The 6,000-nt window shown below is 47.3% G+C and overlaps 1 protein-coding gene across 3 annotated transcripts in view; it reads left to right on the forward strand.

The window, feature by feature from the left end:
* The window catches only part of DNAJC5 (DnaJ heat shock protein family (Hsp40) member C5), a 37,575-nt gene that overhangs the window by 27,096 nt on the left and 4,479 nt on the right, over positions 1–6,000 (forward strand). The gene's annotated exons all lie outside the window — the stretch shown is intronic.

Below are 6,000 nucleotides of genomic sequence, written 5' to 3' on the forward strand. Positions count from 1 at the left end.
AGAGAGAGAGAAAGAGAGCATGAGCAGTGGAGGGGCAGAAGCAGAGGGAGAAGCAGACACCCGTCTGAGCAGGGAGTCCGATGGGGAACTTGGTCCCAGGACCCTGAGATCATGACCTGAGGCTGAGGTGAAGGCAGGCGCCCCACCGACTGCGCCCCCCAGGTGCCCCTGTGTTGATCCATTATTTTTTTTTAATATTTTATTTATTTATTTGACAGAGATCACAAGCAGGCAGAGAGGCAGACAGAGAGAGAGGAGGAAGCAGGCTCCGCGCTGAGCAGAGAGCCCGATGCGGGGCTCGATCCCAGGACCCTGAGACCACGACCTGAGCCGAAGGCAGAGGCTTAACCCACTGAGCCACCCAGGCGCCTGTATTGATCCATTATTAACCAAAGTCCATGGTTGACCTCCGTGGTCACTCGTCGTGGTGCACATTCTGTGGGATTTGACAAACACAATCACGTTTTTCTGTCGCTGTAGCGCTACCCAGAGTGGTTTTACCCCTGCAGGTCTCTGGGCTCCTCCGCGTAATCCTCCCTCCTCCAGTCCCCAGCAGCCTCCACTCCCCTTCCTGTCCCTGGAGTTTGCCTTTTCCAGAATGTCGTAGAGGTGGAGTCACACAGGGTGCAGCCTTTTCCCGGCTCAGGAGCTCGTTTCTGTCCAGCACCGAGGACTGCCCGCTGTCCGCGCGAACGCGGCTTGTGCGGTCACTCACTGCAGGACGTCGGAGCTGCTTCTGAGTTCTGGTGATGAGTACGGTGACTTATTTTTAAGCAGTAGTGGCCTAGAGTCACGGAGTGGGTCACTCAGGCGGTGTTGAATTTGGGACGAAGCCCATCGCGACCTTTTTCACGTGGTTGACCTCGGGGCCGCGTCTGCAAGTGTGACGGAGCTGGGCGCTGCCTTAGCCGGTCGTGCTCCCTTCGCAGAGCGGACAGAATGCAGAGACTGGAAGCCCTTTTTTTAGGGGCACCACTGTATTTCCTGGAGAGGTAGTTTATTTATTATTTTTTAACTCTAAGGAGCAGGAAAGAGACTTGAGCTAGTCACAGCTTGCGGCTGCATGTGTTTTGGAGAAGCAGACACACCTTTAGTGTGGTTGACCCCTGAACTTGAAATCAGCACTGGCTCTGGGCCTGCTTCTGTGACTAATTATTTGTGTATTTTGGTCAATGATTTTGCATGTCTGGGCTTCCCTCTGATCTACTGGGAGGTGAAGGAGCTGGGCTGAGACCCCATCTAAGGGCTCTTCCCCACTGCTTTCTTGCTTCTGGCTTTGCTAGATCTTGCCTTGGTTGCTGGTAACAGTATGCTCTGTTATCTCTAGTTAAAGCTTCCTTTAATGGTCTAAACCTACCAAGTAACTTGAATTAGTCTAGTAATGAGATTTTAATTGCAATTTTAATTAAGATGATTATAAAGTCACCCATAGTTGTAAGAAATGATGACACTTTGCCTGGTTTTTCCCAACGGTAACATATTGCCAAACTATAGTTTACTATGGGTGGCTCAGTCGTTAAGCGTCTGCCTTCAGCTCAGGTATGATCCTCAGGGTCCTGGGATCCAGCCCTGCGTCGAGCCCCACATCGAGCCCCACATCGTGCTCAGCAGGAGCCTGCTTTCGCTCGCCATCGCCCCCCATGTGTTCCTGTTCTTGCTGTCTGTCAAATAAATAAATAAATAAAATCTTTAAAAAAAAAAAAAACCAGAACAAAACTATCCTAAACAGGATACTGATGTCTTTACGATTACCAGTCCTACCCGGATCTCCTCACCTTTACGGTACTGACTCCTGCGTGCGTGGGGACCTCCGCAGGGGTAGCACCTGTGCAGCTCTGCGTGTCCACCGCTGGACTCAAGATCCTGCAGTTCTCCGTGTGCAGGCCACCCCTGTCTGACTCCCCTCGCTTCCTTGGCCCCTTGCAACCAGCAATCTGTCTTGTGTTTCTAAAATCGTATCGTACCCCAAATCCGGTCATACAGTGTGTAACCTCGTGGGCTTGGCTTTTATCTGCTCGTGCAGTTCCGTGCAGGTCCGTCCGGGCTACACACGCAGCACGGCTCTGTTTGGGTTTGCTACGTAGTGTTGCACTGTGTGCATACGTGCTGCAGTTCCAGGGTGTCCGGACTGATCCGAGTTTGGGGCTGTTACAAATAAAGCTGCTCTGAATGTCCTGTGCAGGTTTTTACGTGAACATGTGTTTCCTTTTCCTTTGGCTGAGTCAGCCAGGAGCCGACCTGCTGGGTCCTGCAGCAGGTGTGTGCCAGGTCCTTTCCAGAGTTGCCTGGGGCCCTTGAAAGCTGTATCTGCTCTGCCCTCCACTTCTGGGCAACCTGTGCGGACGGCTTTGCATTCACTGGAGTTTCACGTAAGGACCCTGCCTTGTCTTTGGATCTGGCTCCTTCCATTCAGCAGCACGCCGCGTCGGTGGCGTGTGCGTGTCGGTAGCTCATTGCCTCCCCGCTGAGCAGTCGTCCGCTCTGGGGTCGACCCTTTTCTGTTTATCCGCTCACCAGTTGGCGGACATCGGGGCTGTTTCCAGACTTTGGCTGTTGTGAGTGAAGCTGCTACGAACATCGGCGTGTAAGTCTCTGTGTGGACGTGTGTGTTCCTTTCCTGTAGGTGCGCACCGCGTCCAGCGGGCGAACTGCCGCGTCCCGCACGGGGCGTGCGGTGTGCCTTGGGGGGGCGCGCCCGAGCTGTTTCGGAAGCTTGTGCCGGTCTCCGTTTCCAGCACGAGCGAGAGCGCGCGGTGCCTCACCCCTGCCGAGACCCAGTAGGGCTCGTGTTCTCAGCGCCGCCGCTCTGCTGGACCCGGGTTCTGCGTCTCTGAGGTGACGGGCTCAGTGTCTTCCGACGCACTCCTGACCCTCTGTGTGCCCATGTCGCGTGGCTCGTATGTGCCCTTTGTTTTGCCGAACAAACTTGAGATCATTTTCTCAATTTTTGCAAAAAAGCCTGCTGGGATTAGAGTTAAGATTGTATTGATTCTGTAGATCAGTTTGGAGAAAATTAGGTCTTTGCTTAATATCCATGAACATGATAAAGCTCAGGTTTTTTTTATTTTTTTTTTTTTAGATTTTTGTTTTTCTTGGCAATGTGTTGTTTTCAATGTAGGGGTTTTGTATGTCTTTTGTTAAATTTTATTCCTAAATAATTCTGTGATTTTGGATGCTGCTGTAAATGAAACCTGTAAGTAGTACTATTTTCCAATTGTTTACTACTCTCAAATAAAAATATAGTTGCCTTAGGGGCGCCTGGGTGGCTCAGTTGTTAATCGTCTGCCTTGGGCTCAGGTCGTGACTCCAGGGTCCTGGGATCGAGCCCCGCATCCAGCTCCCTGCTCAGCGGGAGGCCTGCTTCTCCCTCTGCCCCTCCCCATCCTTGGGTTCCCTCTCTCGCTGTGTCTATCAAATAAATAAATAAAATTTTAAAGTATATATATAGAGAGAGAGGGAGAGAGATAGTTGTTTTAAATATTTATATCCTGTGACCTTGCTAAATTAACTTTTTAGTTGTAGTTGGTTTTTTGTTTCATTGTTTTTGTTTTTTGTTGATCCCTTAGGGTTTTCTGTGTAAACAACCCAGTCATATCAGCCATAGGGTTTTGGTTGGATGTCCTTTATCAGACCGAGAAAGTTCCCTTCTGTTCCCAATGAATTGAGAATTTTTTATTTTTTAATTTTTTTTAAAGATTTTATTTATTTATTTGAGAGCAAGTGAGCCAAGTCCAACAGGGGAGAGACAGAGGGGGAAGCAGGCTCCCTGCTGACCAGGAAGCCCGATGGCCAGCTCCATCCCAGGACACTGAGACCCTGACCTAAGCTGAAGGCAGACGGTCAACTGACTGAGCCGCCCCAGCGCCCTACTGACAAGTGTTACAGTCATGAGTTAGTGTTGAACTTTGCCAATGCATCGGTGAATCTTTGAGATGATCATGTGGTTTATCTCAGTTCTATAATATGGTAGACATGTTGGTTTGTTTTGAAATGTTAAATCAGGCTTGCCTTCTTGGGATAATTTCTACTCATAGATTCAGTTTGCTAATATTTTGTTAAGGATTTTTATGTCTATGCTTGTAATGGATTTTTTGGTAATGTCTTTGTGAGGTTGTGCTGGCCTCCAAAAGCAAAAGTCGCCTTCTCCTCTGTTTTTGAAGAACTTTGTCCAAGATTGATGTCTTTCTTCCTTGGATATTGGGTAGAAAAGTCATCCGGGCCTGGAACTTTGTTTGTGGGAAGAGAGCCTGAAGCAGGCTGGATCCCAGGACCCTGGGATCATGACCTGAGGCAAAGGCAGAGGCTTTAACCCTCGGAGCCACCCAGGCTCCCCTGTGGGAAGGTTTTCTATTACAGATTCAATTCTGTTAATGCGTTTAGGACTCTTCAGATTTTCTGGTTGGGTAAATTGTATTTTTCAAGGCATTTAACTGTTCCGTCTAATTGCTTGGCATAAAGTTGTCCTTAATTTTTTCTATCATCTTTTTTGTGCCTGTAGGGTCTGTAGTGATAAACCCTCTTTTTTTCCTTCCTCGTCACTGATTTCTGTTCTTTTTTTTTTTTTTTTTTTTTTTTGGTCAGCTGTTGATCAATTTTGTTATTGTTTTCAAAGAGCCAACTTTTGGCTTTTGTTAACTTTCTTTGTTGTTTTTCTGTTTTTCATTTTGTGGATTTCTGCTCTTTATTATTCCTTCCATTTCCTTTGGGTCCTGCTGCTCTGGTGCTGTGAACTTGAATCTTAGGTCTTGGCTATATGTTATATTTTATTATTAAGTTAAAAATAACTTTTCTTATGATTTCTTCTTTGAGTTACATGTTATTTTAGCAGTGTGTTGGATGTTAAACACTTCAGGTTTTGGGGGCACCTGGGTGGCTCAGTGGGTTAAGCGTCTGACTTTAGCTCAGGTCATGATCAGGGTCCTAAGATCAAGTCCCACGTCAGGTTCTGTGCTCAGCGGGAAGCCTGCTTCTCCCTCTCCTGCTGCTGCTCCCCCTGGTTATGCTTGCTCTCTCTCTCAAATAAAAAAAAAATCTATTAATTCTATTATCTATTATCTATCTATTATCTAAAATTCTATTAAAAAATTCTCAAGGTTTTCTTAGGTATCTTAATGTTGGGTTTCTAACTTAATTCTGCTAAGGTCAGAGAGCACACTGTGCAATGATTCCAGCCCATTAAGTTTATTGAAATTTGTTTTAAAGTCTAACATGTGGCATATCTTTGTGATTTTTTAAAAAAACTGTTTATGAGTGTTGGTGTCCTGTAATGTTTTTAGGGTCATCCATTTTTCTTGTTTGTTGTTGTTTGTTCATTCTGTTTTTCTCCCAGAGGGGTGCTAAGATTTTTATAGCTGCGGGTTGTCTGTTTCTCCTTTAATTCTGTCAGGACTTGGATTCAAGCATTCTGAGGCTCTGTCTTTAAAGTGTGTAGTTGGGTCTTGAGTTTTTCTCCATTCTGGTAACCTCTTTTTTTTATTGGACTTTTTAGTCTAAAGAGATCATTTTTTTCTTCTAAAAGGCTTTTTAACTGTACTTCTTGGGATTTGTTGTTGTTAAAGATTTTATTTATTTATATGACAGAGACAGCGAGAGAGGGAACATAAGCAGGGGGAGTGGGAGAGGGAGAAGCAGGCTGCCCGCGGAGCAGGGAGCCCGACGCACGGTGATCCAGTCTGGGACCATGACGTGGGCAGACACCTAACAGCTGAGCCACCCGGGTGCCCCACTTCTTTGGATTTTTTAATTTCGAGGTTGCTCTGGAGATGGCAGTAAACCTAGTTTTTTACAGTCGGCTCAGTGTGGAAGGCCTCCAGCCCTCCACAGGCGCACTTGCAAACGTAGCCTCTGGTCTCCACGTGGGACCACTGCCCACAGCCCTTCTTGTCGTAGTCGAATGTGTTGTGTCTGTGACCCGCATGGCCCCAGCCGGCGGTGTTGGGGTTGCTTGCTTCAAACAGTGTCTGCAGCAGAGGCCTTTGGCTCTGCGGTTGGACGCTTTGT

The sequence above is a fragment of the Mustela nigripes genome, chromosome 7, assembly GCF_022355385.1.
Source record: "Mustela nigripes isolate SB6536 chromosome 7, MUSNIG.SB6536, whole genome shotgun sequence".
NCBI classification, from domain to species: domain Eukaryota; kingdom Metazoa; phylum Chordata; class Mammalia; order Carnivora; family Mustelidae; genus Mustela; species Mustela nigripes.